This window comes from Oratosquilla oratoria, chromosome 14, assembly GCF_046742065.1.
Source record: "Oratosquilla oratoria isolate Oo_2021 chromosome 14, ASM4674206v1, whole genome shotgun sequence".
Taxonomy (NCBI): Eukaryota; Metazoa; Arthropoda; class Malacostraca; order Stomatopoda; family Squillidae; genus Oratosquilla; species Oratosquilla oratoria.
The window spans coordinates 9,332,329-9,346,190 of NC_134790.1; positions in this window are offsets into that span (position 1 = coordinate 9,332,329).

The window sequence follows — 13,862 nt, forward strand, 5'->3', positions numbered from 1 at the left end:
TGTAATTGATATCAAGCTAAATAAACGTTCTCTGGTCCGACACCATAGAACATCATCTTTAACTTCCTCAATACAATGATGTGTCTTCTATTTTTTGTCTTGACTGATTCAGGGCAATTCTATTCAGCTATGGTGATGGAATCAAGGTAACATTGGATTTTGGTCGATCGAGATCCTGTTCTGTCTTCGACTGAATAGTATTGGATGTTATTAGCCAGGAGGAAGATATAGGGAAAAAGAAAAGCGTCACTAAGTTTAATTGGTCCGTAGACCTCTGTCTCTTTGAAGTTAAGGTCAGGATTATTAATCACTTACAGTCTCATGTGTTTCGTCGTTATCAAATAAAACGTACCCAGACATTCACCAAGTATAGCTTCATCTCTCACTCTGCCTCTTTGTGACCAAGGAATCCTCTTGGTCGCTTTTCTCTTTGTTTGCAAGGAGTCTGGTCACTACTCAAAGACCAGAGGGGTCTTCTTGAAGTGGACACAAAACTGAGGCCCAGGAGACCTCTTCAACCGAGTCATACCCTCGAACTTGCCACTTCGAAGTCTACTGAAGCCTCTCTCCTCATGTTTCTGCCTCCACGTCCCACTACGCCTCCACCTCCCCCTCCACCTCCGCTTCCACCTCCGCCTCCGCCGCCTCCGCGTCCGCCCTCAGCTTCCCCGTTCCCTGCGCCCGTATGATATACTCGAATGCGTTTCCAGCATTCCAACTCGTCTCAGGCTCTTCGGTTTACCGATGGTGCTCCTCTCCTCTCCTCTCTCTCTCTCTCTCACTCTCTCTCTCTCTCTCTCTCTCTCTCTCTCTCTCTCTCTCTCTCTCTCTCTCTCTCTCTCTCTCTCTCTCTCTCTCTCTCTCTCTCTCTCTCTCTCTCTCTCTCTCTCTCTCTCTCTCTCTCTCTCTCCTCCCTTATTCAATTATTTTTTCCGCTTCTTTATTCAAAGGTTTCTTCGTCACGACATCTTCCTTTTATGTCTTCTTTCTTTCTTCTTCTTCTTCTTCTTATTCGCATTTTTGTTTCCTTCTTCGGAACAATTAATCTTTCGGATTTTTAATGCATTTCTAAAGATACCCCGCAGTCATCCTCATCGTTGAATATAAGAAACGTGGGTCAAATGGGCTTACCTGCGGCCGAAGCCGTCACCCTCTTCCGTTGGGGATCGAACCCTGACCTATTCACCAATGAGGTGAGATCGAAGACCAACGCGCCACAGCGGTCACATCCTTTTAAGCAACTCAGCTTCATGGCCCTGTCATTGATATGATTAACTTCTTTTTAGCTCTTACTATCATCTTCGTTGATTTTTTTTTCCAAAGTCCCTTTCTTTTTGTCTCTATTTTCTTTATCTATTTTGTAAGCGATGGGCTTTTCCTCAGCCGAATAGAATCATCTGGTGATAGAAAAAATACAGTATATACAATGAATGAGAATACTGAATTAAGCCTAATTGATTCTCGAAACACATTTTATCCTTAAATGACGGCAAGGAATCGTCCTGTAATATGTAGAAAATACTATATATATATATATATATATATATAATATATATATATATATATGTATATATATATATATATATGTATGTACATCCCACTCCCACGCATTGGGAAGTGAAAAACCCCTTGTGGGGCAAAGCCCTGTCAGTTGCGGCAAGCCGCTGAGTTTTATTGACCGACAACGGGTCGCCTCCCGGCCTGGCCAGAGATGCCGGGAGTCAATGCACCAAGGCCGCAGCGTTATCAATGACAAAACAAAATATATTTGCACAGACACAGAACGCCACCACGGTCTGAAATACGTGACAATGGAAACCCATCATATACTTTCCACAACAGAATATAAATTCGCATACTTCGAATGCATGGGTAAGGTTTGGATATCTGCAATAATATCTAAGATGTCGATGTTCCCAATACCAATTCTCGATGTAGATGCTATTTCTTTCTATACTGTGAAAGTTCTTTTCGGACTGAATGAAATTGTTTTGGTGCAGGTTTGACGAATATGTCATATGATGCCATTTCCAAACGAGGTAAGGTGTTGTTTGTATTATATTGTTGCATGTGCTTCTCTTTACTTTTGACACAATTTTCAAGCGCTAGAAATTCTAGTATATCTTGATTCAGAACGCTGTGTATAGATATTGTTCCATTCCGCGTTTCTACAACTTTCTGTTCGATATTCTAAATGTATAAAATACCTACTCTTAAATTATTTTGTATTGTGGGATGATTTACAATTTCATTTTACCAAACACTAAACTATTTGATTTAGCTCATGGGACAGATTATGTATGTCCCCTCACGTGGATGAAATTATATGAAACTGATAAAAACAAAATGTTTACTCCACTGTGTCATAAGAATTGTTATTAAGTACTACGATATTCTGAGTTTTCTATGTGTCCATCTATCATATTTTTGTCTCTTTCTAAGAACTTATTTACAAAATATTCGTGATGAACGTACTTAGTCACACATTAATTGAAAATCAAAATCAAATCTAAATTAAACGAAAATCAATATAATGACTTTAAAAATAAATAAACAGATAAAAAAATAAGTATAAATAAATGAATATATATAGATAAATGAATAGATAAATAATATATATACATATATATATATATATATAATATATATATATATATAATATATATATATATATATATATATATATATATATATATATATATATATTTATATATATGCTGGTACACTGTGACAAGTTGATGAAGGTGGAAAAAGAAGTCAAGGGTCTAGTTCCGAGTTTCTGAGATTATTCCTGACCGGTTTCGCTCTAAGCTTCTGAAGAAGCATAGAGCGAAACCGGTCAGGAATAAACTCAGAAACTTGGAACTAGACACGTGACCTCTTTCTCCATCTTCATCATATGTATCTATCTATCTATATATATATATATATATATATATATATATATATATATATATCAACAAAGATATGTCGTAGCACATATGTAAAATAATACTGATGACCCACTTTCGGAGAAGAATAAGCGAAGATATAGAGATCTGTATATTTCGATCACTTACTGTGATCCTCTTCGGCAGATATAAGTTACAAAGTACAGAACAATGTGTATTTATAGTAAAGAAGTGAGGTGGCATGAGGGGACGAGGCTCAGGTCAACACGCCCGGCGCGCATGCTCGCATCTTGGTGGCTCAGGTCACATGACCGACGTTGCATGGGCCTTGGTGATTTTTTTCCACCGTTAATGTTGATGGTAACATTTTATTTATGGCAAAAGAAGAAATACAGTCTGGTGACCATTGACCATGGGAAATGTTATAATTTGGGAAATTATTTATTAAGGAGGATTCTACTATTTTTCTTCTGAAACTACATTTGGATTTATAAATTATTTCAGCATCGTCCCAATTTATTCGGTGGTTTTTATTGGCGACGTGCTGAAATACTGCGGAATTTTCCTGTCCGTATTTAACAGAGTTCTTGTGCTCCTTAACCCTGGTATTGAGATCTCGACCCGTCTGTCCCCAATATACATCTTTGCAATCTAAACAAGGTAATTTATAAACTCCAGGAGTTGTATTACTCTTGGATCTATGATGTATATTGACAACTTTACTGAACAAATTATTAGGATAATGGAAGATAAAATTTACCTTTTCCTTTGGTAACATGTGAGACAATTCATGGATTGATTTGTTAAAAGGCAATTTTATGCTTCTATTATCCCAATGATGATTCATGGCGGAATGGGAATCTGTTTTGTGAAAACTAATTTTGGCCTTGCTAAGAGCTTTTTGTAAAAACCACGGCGGGTATCCTAATTTTGTTAGTTGATTTTTCACTGAATTTAGTTCCAAATCTAAGTATTGGGAGCTACAAATTCTCAGAGCCCGTAAGAATAGGCCTGAAGCTACACTATATTTTATTTTGTCAGGATGGTGGCTAAAGAAATGTAGGTAGCTCCCTGTGTGGGTGGGCTTCCTATAAACTGTGAAGGACAGTGACTCCGCATTTCTTATTATTAAAATATCAAGAAAAGGTAATTTGTGATCTAATTCCCATTCCACCTTGAATTTAATATTGCTCGTTAGGTGATTGAGCTGGTTGTGAAATTCTTGGAATGATCCCCATTCATCATCCCAAACCGTAAAGATATCTTCCATTATCCTAATAATTTGTTCAGTAAAGTTGTCAATATACATCACAGATCCAAGAGTAATACAACTCCTGGAGTTTATAAATTACCTTGTTTAGATTGCAAAGATGTATATTGGGGACAGACAGGTCGAGATCTCAATACCAGGGTTAAGGAGCACAAGAACTCTGTTAAATACGGACAGGAAAATTCCGCAGTATTTCAGCACGTCGCCAATAAAAACCACCGAATAAATTGGGACGATGCTGAAATAATTTATAAATCCAAATGTAGTTTCAGAAGAAAAATAGTAGAATCCTCCTTAATAAATAATTTCCCAAATTATAACATTTCCCATGGTCAATGGTCACCAGACTGTATTTCTTCTTTTGCCATAAATAAAATGTTACCATCAACATTAACGGTGGAAAAAAATCACCAAGGCCCATGCAACGTCGGTCATGTGACCTGAGCCACCAAGATGCGAGCATGCGCGCCGGGCGTGTTGACCTGAGCCTCGTCCCCTCATGCCACCTCACTTCTTTACTATAAATACACATTGTTCTGTACTTTGTAACTTATATCTGCCGAAGAGGATCACAGTAAGTGATCGAAATATACAGATCTCTATATCTTCGCTTATTCTTCTCCGAAAGTGGGTCATCAGTATTATTTTACATATGTGCTACGACATATCTTTGTTGTGAATTACACCCACGATGGAACTCTCTCCGCCACTTCGTCTTTCTCTACTACAAGAAGGGGTAAAGAAGGCCTACCGCCGGTTGGAAACTTCCCTCATAGCCAGCAAGAAAAGGAAGAACCAACGTCTGTTTTTATCCAAGTGCTTAGAAGAACAAGTGTGTCCTAAGTCCTTCGGGTTTCTCAAACACAAGAGTTTGGGATACAGTTTTCCCACCTACATCAGGGACTTCTTACAGGAACGTATCAAACTCGCTTCCCTTGAAAGTGATGCAGCCTACCTACAAGTCAGATCTGCAACAAGACACCTCAAGATTATGAGCTCCAATGAGTATACTTACCATTTACTTTCTAGATCAGCTATTAGCAAAGCTTCCCATGTTAGTGATAAACATTTAGAAATTCTTAATAAGAAACTAATTAGGTTATGTAACAACAGTGTGTGGTCCAAGTTTTCATTGACTGAAAATGTAGTAAATTTATCTGATATCACTCTCTCTCGTAATGAGTTAGAAGTGTTGGGACTAGGAGTCAATTTTGCTATGCACCCAACTAGAAACCACGCATTAGACTACATCGTAGAATTTGACAAGTTCTTGGCTTCAAATAATTATGATAAAGACCTACATTGTTTAAAAGGTATTCTCACGCATGGTATTTTGGATTGTTTTAAAAATGACTGTGGATTACCAAAGCGATACAAACTGGCTGTAGAAAATCTCACAAATCGTAAGGATGTCATCATATCCAGGGCAGATAAGGGAGGGAAATTAGTTATTCTTAATAACTTAGAATATGAAAACAAAGTTCATGATCTATTACAAGATAAAAACACCTATGAACAACTATCAAAAAATCCTCTAAAAAGCACTGCTTCAGAATTTAACAAACATGCCATTAAAATCTTAGGCAAAGACACGTTCCAAAAACTGAAAGTCATTAATCCCCAGTTGCCCAACTTTTACGGTCTTCCAAAATTGCACAAAGACGGCATTCCCCTCAGACCCATCATATCAAATAGGAATTCTTGTACACATAAGACCTCAAAATGGCTCACACAAATACTATCACCGTATGTAGGTTGTTTCTCAGAGTCTCACATAAAACACTCAGAAGACTTTATAAGAAAGATCAAAAGTCACAACCTACCTAGTAGTAGAAAATTACTAAGTCTAGATGTAGTTTCGCTATTCACCCAAATTGATGTAACGGTAGTCTTAGAGTTTTTGAAAGTAAAATTACAACCATACCAGAACCAGCTACCACTGCCACTAGATAAAATATTAAGTTTAACACAACTTTGCGTCAACACCAATGTTTTTTCATTCAAAGATCTTTATTATAAACAGAAATTCGGATGTTCCATGGGCTCTAATCTCTCGCCAGTTCTAGCCAACTTATATATGGAATATTTTGAATCAGTGCTATTACCGAAAATTAAACCACCCGCCATGTTTTGGCATAGATATGTAGATGATATCTTTGCGGTTTGGGATGATGAATGGGGATCATTCCAAGAATTTCACAACCAGCTCAATCACCTAACGAACAATATTAAATTCAAGGTGGAATGGGAATTAGATCACAAATTACCTTTTCTTGATATTTTAATAATAAGAAATGCGGAGTCACTGTCCTTCACAGTTTATAGGAAGCCCACCCACACAGGGAGCTACCTACATTTCTTTAGCCACCATCCTGACAAAATAAAATATAGTGTAGCTTCAGGCCTATTCTTACGGGCTCTGAGAATTTGTAGCTCCCAATACTTAGATTTGGAACTAAATTCAGTGAAAAATCAACTAACAAAATTAGGATACCCGCCGTGGTTTTTACAAAAAGCTCTTAGCAAGGCCAAAATTAGTTTTCACAAAACAGATTCCCATTCCGCCATGAATCATCATTGGGATAATAGAAGCATAAAATTGCCTTTTAACAAATCAATCCATGAATTGTCTCACATGTTACCAAAGGAAAAGGTAAATTTTATCTTCCATTATCCTAATAATTTGTTCAGTAAAGTTGTCAATATACATCATAGATCCAAGAGTAATACAACTCCTGGAGTTTATAAATTACCTTGTTTAGATTGCAAAGATGTATATTGGGGACAGACGGGTCGAGATCTCAATACCAGGGTTAAGGAGCACAAGAACTCTGTTAAATACGGACAGGAAAATTCCGCAGTATTTCAGCACGTCGCCAATAAAAACCACCGAATAAATTGGGACGATGCTGAAATAATTTATAAATCCAAATGTAGTTTCAGAAGAAAAATAGTAGAATCCTCCTTAATAAATAATTTCCCAAATTATAACATTTCCCATGGTCAATGGTCACCAGACTGTATTTCTTCTTTTGCCATAAATAAAATGTTACCATCAACATTAACGGTTGACAAAAAATCACCAAGGCCCATGCAACGTCGGTCATGTGACCTGAGCCACCAAGATGCGAGCATGCGCGCCGGGCGTGTTGACCTGAGCCTCGTCCCCTCATGCCACCTCACTTCTTTACTATAAATACACATTGTTCTGTACTTTGTAACTTATATCTGCCGAAGAGGATCACAGTAAGTGATCGAAATATACAGATCTCTATATCTTCGCTTATTCTTCTCCGAAAGTGGGTCATCAGTATTATATATATATATATATATATATATATATACATACATATATAGATAGATAAGATAAATAAGAGGGAAAGGAAAACCGGGTCTGTCGTGTTGGAAAGTAAAAGAAATTGTTAGAAAGTTTAAGAATGATATACAATTGTGAAATACAACAAAGAGAAAATTTAATGAAAATGAAAACACCAGATAGAATAAAGAGGACGCGGGATAAAGGCGCTGAGCAACTTCTACCATGATAGATAAACATGACACAAAAAATGAAAAGGAAGCAGGCGAATTAGACGTGGAGGAAGAGAAGAGGCAGAGGAGGGGGAAGAAGAAGACAAAAGAGAAGAAAAAGAGGAAGAAGAAGAAGAAGAGGGAGAAGAAATAGATGTAGAGGAAGAGGCAGAAGACGGGGAAGAAGAAGATAAAGAAGAGGAAGAAGAAGAGGAAGAAGGAAAAGGAAGAAGAGGGTGAGGAGGAAAAGGAAGAGGAAGAGGGAAAAAGGAAATGAATATCAACACTAATGGACAAGGTTTGTTTGAAACGGAGATAAATTCCCATAAAACAACTGAAACCTTTACACAAGCTGAATGTCTAGTGTCTTGGAACTGGCATGGACTGATAGAATTATGCAAAGACTCTTTCGAAGGAGAAAAATGGGCCGCCGATTTTACGAAATCTATCACGACAACCGTCGTAAAGAAAACAAGAGCCCTACGATATCGGGCTCGATATGCCTTAAATAAATTAATAGATCTACGAAAAGAATAATAACAACAACAACTTGGATGTAAGAGATCAACATAATAAGAAATGTTCGAATTGTTGTCAGACTGCGGAACGAAGATGATTGGCGTCTGGAAATGGTGCGTTGATAGGATATACTTTTGTCTTCGTCTTCTTACTTACTTCTTACTTCTGCTCCCAGGTAGGCCTTCAGCCTGTCAGTCTTGCCAGCACACTTCTCCAGATTGTCCTCTCAAAGCTTTCTTCCTCCCTCAAATCCTCTATTTTTCCTAATCTATTTGCCTCTAGCCTGTCAGTCGGGCCAGCACACTTCTCCAGATTGTCCTCTCAAAGCTTTCTTCCTCCCTCAAATCCTCTATTTTTCCTAATCTATTTGCCTCTAGACTGTCAGTCTTGCCAACACACTTCTCCAGATCGTCCTCTCAAAGCTTTCTTCCTCCTTCAAATCTTCTATTTTTCCTAATCTATTTGCCTCTAGCCTGTCAGTCGGGCCAGCACACTTCTCCAGATTGTCCTCTCAAAGCTTTCTTCCTCCCTCAAATCTTCTATTTTTCCTAATCCATTTGTCTCTTGCCTGTCAGTCTTGCCAACACATTTCTCCAGATTGTCCTCTCAAAGCTTTCCTCTTCCCTCCAATTCTTGCCTATTACCTTTTTATATATGGTTATAAACTGGACAAATTTAGATTTAAGAAGGAAATAGGCAAGAATTGGTTTACTAATAGGGTGGTCGACGAATGGAATGAACTTAGTAACCATGTAGTATGCGCTGAAACTATCAGTTGTTTTAAGAAACGATTAGATAACTTTATGGATGGGGGATGACAGGTGGTGATGGATACGGAGCTGCCTAGTGTAGGCCTTATGGTCTCTTGCAGTCTCCTTCATTCTTATATTCTTATGTTCTCAAATCCTCTATTTTTCCTAATCCATTTGCCTCTAGGATTTCTTCAACTCCATCTTTCCATCTTTTCTTTGGCTTCCAGTTCCATCTTGTTTTTATCATTTTCCTCTAATTGGTCTTCAACCTTACATCATACCCAAATATGAACAGATGGGATTTCCGGCACCAACGGATTACTAAATCTTGCTACGAATGTTCAACCACATGAGATAAAAAGACACAGCTAAGCGCCTCGCGATGTAGGCTCCTCACTTTTAGACACAAAGTAAAGGTTTCGCTTATGGCAGAGCCAGAGAGGATTCTAGCTAAGAAGCTTTGCGTTCTTGTTTTCTCGACCTAGAGATGTATGTACAAAAATTATTGGAATTCAAAACTCTTTAAAGTGGAAGGGTAGTAATTGGAAAACAGCTTTTGATAAGTCTAAATCGCATCCAAAATGCCGTTCTTTACGATTTATTTTAATCTTTTTGAGTATCTTATTTAACCCACATCTTTCTTTTGTCTTCCATCAGAAGGTTTTATTCGGCTAAGTCAGTGGTTCTCAACCCATGGTTCAATGAGCCATTGTGGGCCACAGTGGTTCACAAATAGGACCACAAATCGAAAACTAGTGATAGTTTGTGGATGCACTCGGGTTATGTTAACTAATAACGAAATTTCTAAGAGACTAAAGAACAGCAAGCCATAAGCACAGGGTACATAAGGAAAACGGTTAAGAACCCCTGGGTTAAGTAAAGACATCTTGACTCTATTTTAGTGTTGAAAGCTGTCTTGGTGAAACCTTTGAATATCTTAGATCTATTCGCATGTTTACCTGCCGCCAAGGAATTTTCTTTAGCATAAGGAAGACGCCTGGATCCAAAAGGGGTTTCCTATCAAATTATTTTGACTACATTTCCACTGTCGAAAGAAGTGAAAATGAGATGTAAGTAACTAAGATCTAGCAATTACAACAGTGGATTATGATAACAAAGCAAGCCGGCAAGAAGATTTGTTGTTGATAACTAGATAAGATAGGAAGTGATTACCTTACTAGGATAGAAAATGGCGACCTTACGTCAGGATGCGTTTAGCCGTTGCCAAGACCATCACCTTTGCCCTACGTGCTTGAATCCTCAGGCCACGAAGATTTTATGCAGAGTAATAAGTAGACAGGAAGCTCGCTGGCTGAGCGTGTTAGGGTGTCGTTACTTGAGGCGAAAGTCGAGGGGATGGTGGTTCGAACCCTGCCAGCGGCGAAGTTGAACCAAGGGCATGGTTCATTAAATTCCACGCTACAAAGCCCTCTGTGAGGGGCACCGTCCTAGCCTTTCGATGGGAGGAGTTTGTGACGTTAAACCATATCACATCAATAAGAAGACAGTCAAGCAAATAGGTAATTGATACAGATAAAAGAGTAAGCATACGTACAAACATACTCATAAAACGATAGAAATTTCATTAGATATTACTCAGGAGTTTATCTGACCAAGTCTTCATTTTTTAAACTACCACGTGTGATTTTCCCTGCGGGAATCTTAGGTCATTCAGTTGGCAAAACTGTCTCTAACTCGAGATTAAATTTACATTTTGAAAGCTTAAGATTTCTCTTTTTTTTTTTTTTCTTTTTTTTTTTTTTTTTAATTAAACATTTTGAGTTCAATTCAGAATGATGGGCTCTACCAAAATATTCCATAAGTCCCACGACTGCTCCAAGCTCTTCCATACTACTCCTGCAAAATTCCCTGTGTCGTCTCTCCGTCTTCTGTCTGGTCTCCATTTTCCACGCTTCCTATCTCGCGGCATCCAGTCAGTAACATTGGTTCACCAACAGAGTGGTCAAAGATCAAAATAGATTTAGTGAACACTGAAACTATCGGTTGTTTTAATAAGAGGTTAGGTAACCGTATGGATGGGGATATCAGGTGGTAATGGGCATGGAACTGCCGAGTGTATTCCTTATTATCTTTTGCAGCCTCCTTCATTCTTAGGTTATTAAATTCCTCTATTGGTTCCACCGTATTTTTCAATCTAGTCTGCTCTACCACCCAATTTGCCCTCTTCCTGTCTTTCGGCGTTATATCCAGCAGATATCTCTCCATTTCTGTCTTTGCTGTCCATTGTTTTGTCTCTATTGCCTTCGTCAATTTCCGAGTCTCACATCCGTAGATCATAGCTAGGATTATCCGCTGTAAACTTTGCTCTTCAGGTGTACAGGTAGAAAGCTTCTTATGGTATTACTATATTTACCAAACATTTTCCGACCAATAGTGATGCGTATTTCTATTCCATTTTCATAATCTTTAGTCATTTCTGGCATCTGACTTAAATAATTTTACTTTTCATCCTTTTCCAGTCTTACTATTGATTATAGTTGTTTCACTTCGAACTTTCGAGTTAAACATCAATCTGGTTTTACTTTTATTCATGTTCAAGGTTTTTTCTGTTTCTCGTGCTCAGATTACGTCAGCATACCTTGTAACTTTTTTGCTGTTTCTGAAATTGGACCAATGTTATTCGTCAAATGAATGACAGATGTTTATTGTATTCTGTCGAATTATCAACTAGCTAATTCATTGTGGGTTATTTGCTTCTTGAACTTGCCCATTCTTTTGGCTGTGTGTTTTTTTTTTTTTTATCTAAATCTTTGCTTAGTCTATTTGTAAGAACCTTGAGAAATGTTTTGTATATATTTGAGATAACAAACTAATTGATCGATAATAACGAAGGCCTTTTTCTGGTCTTTTTTCTTGTGGAGGAAGATCATTACAGCATTGTATCATAATTCAAGAACAGTTTCCTGATATATAGACTGGCTATATAGTTGAACTAAAATATAATGAACTTCTTTCTCTGCATCTTTTAGAAGATTTATAGACACATCATCATAATCAGGTGCTTTTCTTTGTAGGAGAGAGGGTAAACCCAGAGTATGGGATCCAATGTATTTAACGTTTCGCCCAGATGGGTGAAACGTTTAATACATTGGATCCCATACTCTGCGTTTACCCTCTCTCCTACAGTGCTGCTGCAGTCGTTGCTGCTTTTACTCATGCTTTTCTTTGTCTCATATATTTTAGAGTGGATACTTCTTCAGCTGTAACTTCTGGTACATCACTAATATTGATATATGAATTTGCTGGCTCATACATAATATATGGCAAGTAGAACTCCTGGTAAAGTTCTACTGTTCAACTTATTATATTATATCTAAACAGAAATGTAGTAGCACATTTGCAAATAACACAATAGAAGTTTATTTTCTCCGACTGTGGGTTTCTTGTGTGTTATTATCTTATGTCTGTATTCATTAAATTTTTCATTTCTACTTTTCAAATATGTCTCCTCCCGGCTCACTCAAGCTATTCTACGTTTAGTCTGTTCAATATCTTTTTTGATTCTCGTCTTTTATTAATAACTTTGTTCAGTTCAGCTCTCTCTACTTCGTCCCTCCTAGTATTAATCTGGAGGGTCCTTCTTATTTTAATTAAGTTACTTGCTACTTAGGCGTATTTGCTTTCTCTAATATCTTTCATAATACCTACACTCTAATGATACTCAATAAATTACGATTGATGCCCTTGATGGTGTTCTCATTATTTTGAAATCTTCAAATCTCGGTTTGCCTTTGGTATGAATATATTTCTCAAATCTGATTTTTAATGAAAAAGGGGTTCTAGATAGGGATGTGCGAAGGAGAATTGATTTTGTTTTTAGGGGGGGGGCTACGGTTGAGAATTTTTGGTTGGTTGACTCGCATATATGCTAGACTTCTTGGTCCGTTTCTCAAAGACGAGTTGAGTGGACTCTTTGGTCCGTGTCTCAAAGACAGGTCGGGTGGACTCATTCGTCCGTGTCTCAAAGACGGGTCGGGTGGACTCTTTGGTCCGTGTCTCAAAGACGGGTCGGGTGGACTCTTTGGTCCGTGTCTCAAAGACGGGTCGGGTGGACTCTTTGGTCCGTGTCTCAAAGACGGGTCGGGTGGACTCTTTGGTCCGTGTCTCAAAGACGGGTCGGGTGGATTCTTTGGTTCGTGTCTCAAAGACGGACCGGGTGGACTCTTTGGTCCGTGTCTCAAAGACGGGTCAGGTGGACTCTTTGGTCCGTGTCTCAAAGACGGGTCGGGTGGACTCTTTGGTCCGTGTCTCAAAGACGAGTCGGGTGGACTCTTTGGTCCGTGTCTCAAAGACGGGTCGAGTGTACTCTTTGGTCCGTGTCTCAAAGACGGGTCGGGTGGACTCTTTGGTCCGTCCGTGTCTCAAAGACGGGTCGGGTGGACTTTTTTTACCCGGACCTCTCCCGCTGCTTGACCGGAGCCGACGGGGCGTGTTCTATATATGTTCTGATATTGTTGTTGCGGTATTCCTGAAGCAGATCCTGATTATCTGTAATAAGAACTTTGGAAAGGAGATTATTTTACGTGACTTGTTGTCTAACGATGTGTGGCGAGTGGGACTTGGTGAGAGTTTTTGTGTGGGATGGTTATTAGTGGTAAATGTCTGTGTTTTGTTTTGTTTTTTTGTGCACCCTGCTATTGTTCTTGAGAGTCTGTTTTAGATCATTTGTAGTTTTTCTTTTTGGGTGTTTTGATTGTAAGGAATCACATTCCGTATGTGCAGCTTAACAAGTTATACGAGAATTGTTTTCAGTGGCGAATTCTCCAAACCTGTGATTGTTCTTGTTCTTAATACGTTTTTTGTTATAATCATTGTATTGATTGTCGCGTGTGCTTCTTGTGAGCTATAGGAAGGCAGGATTTTTGTTTAGGGACGGGATTT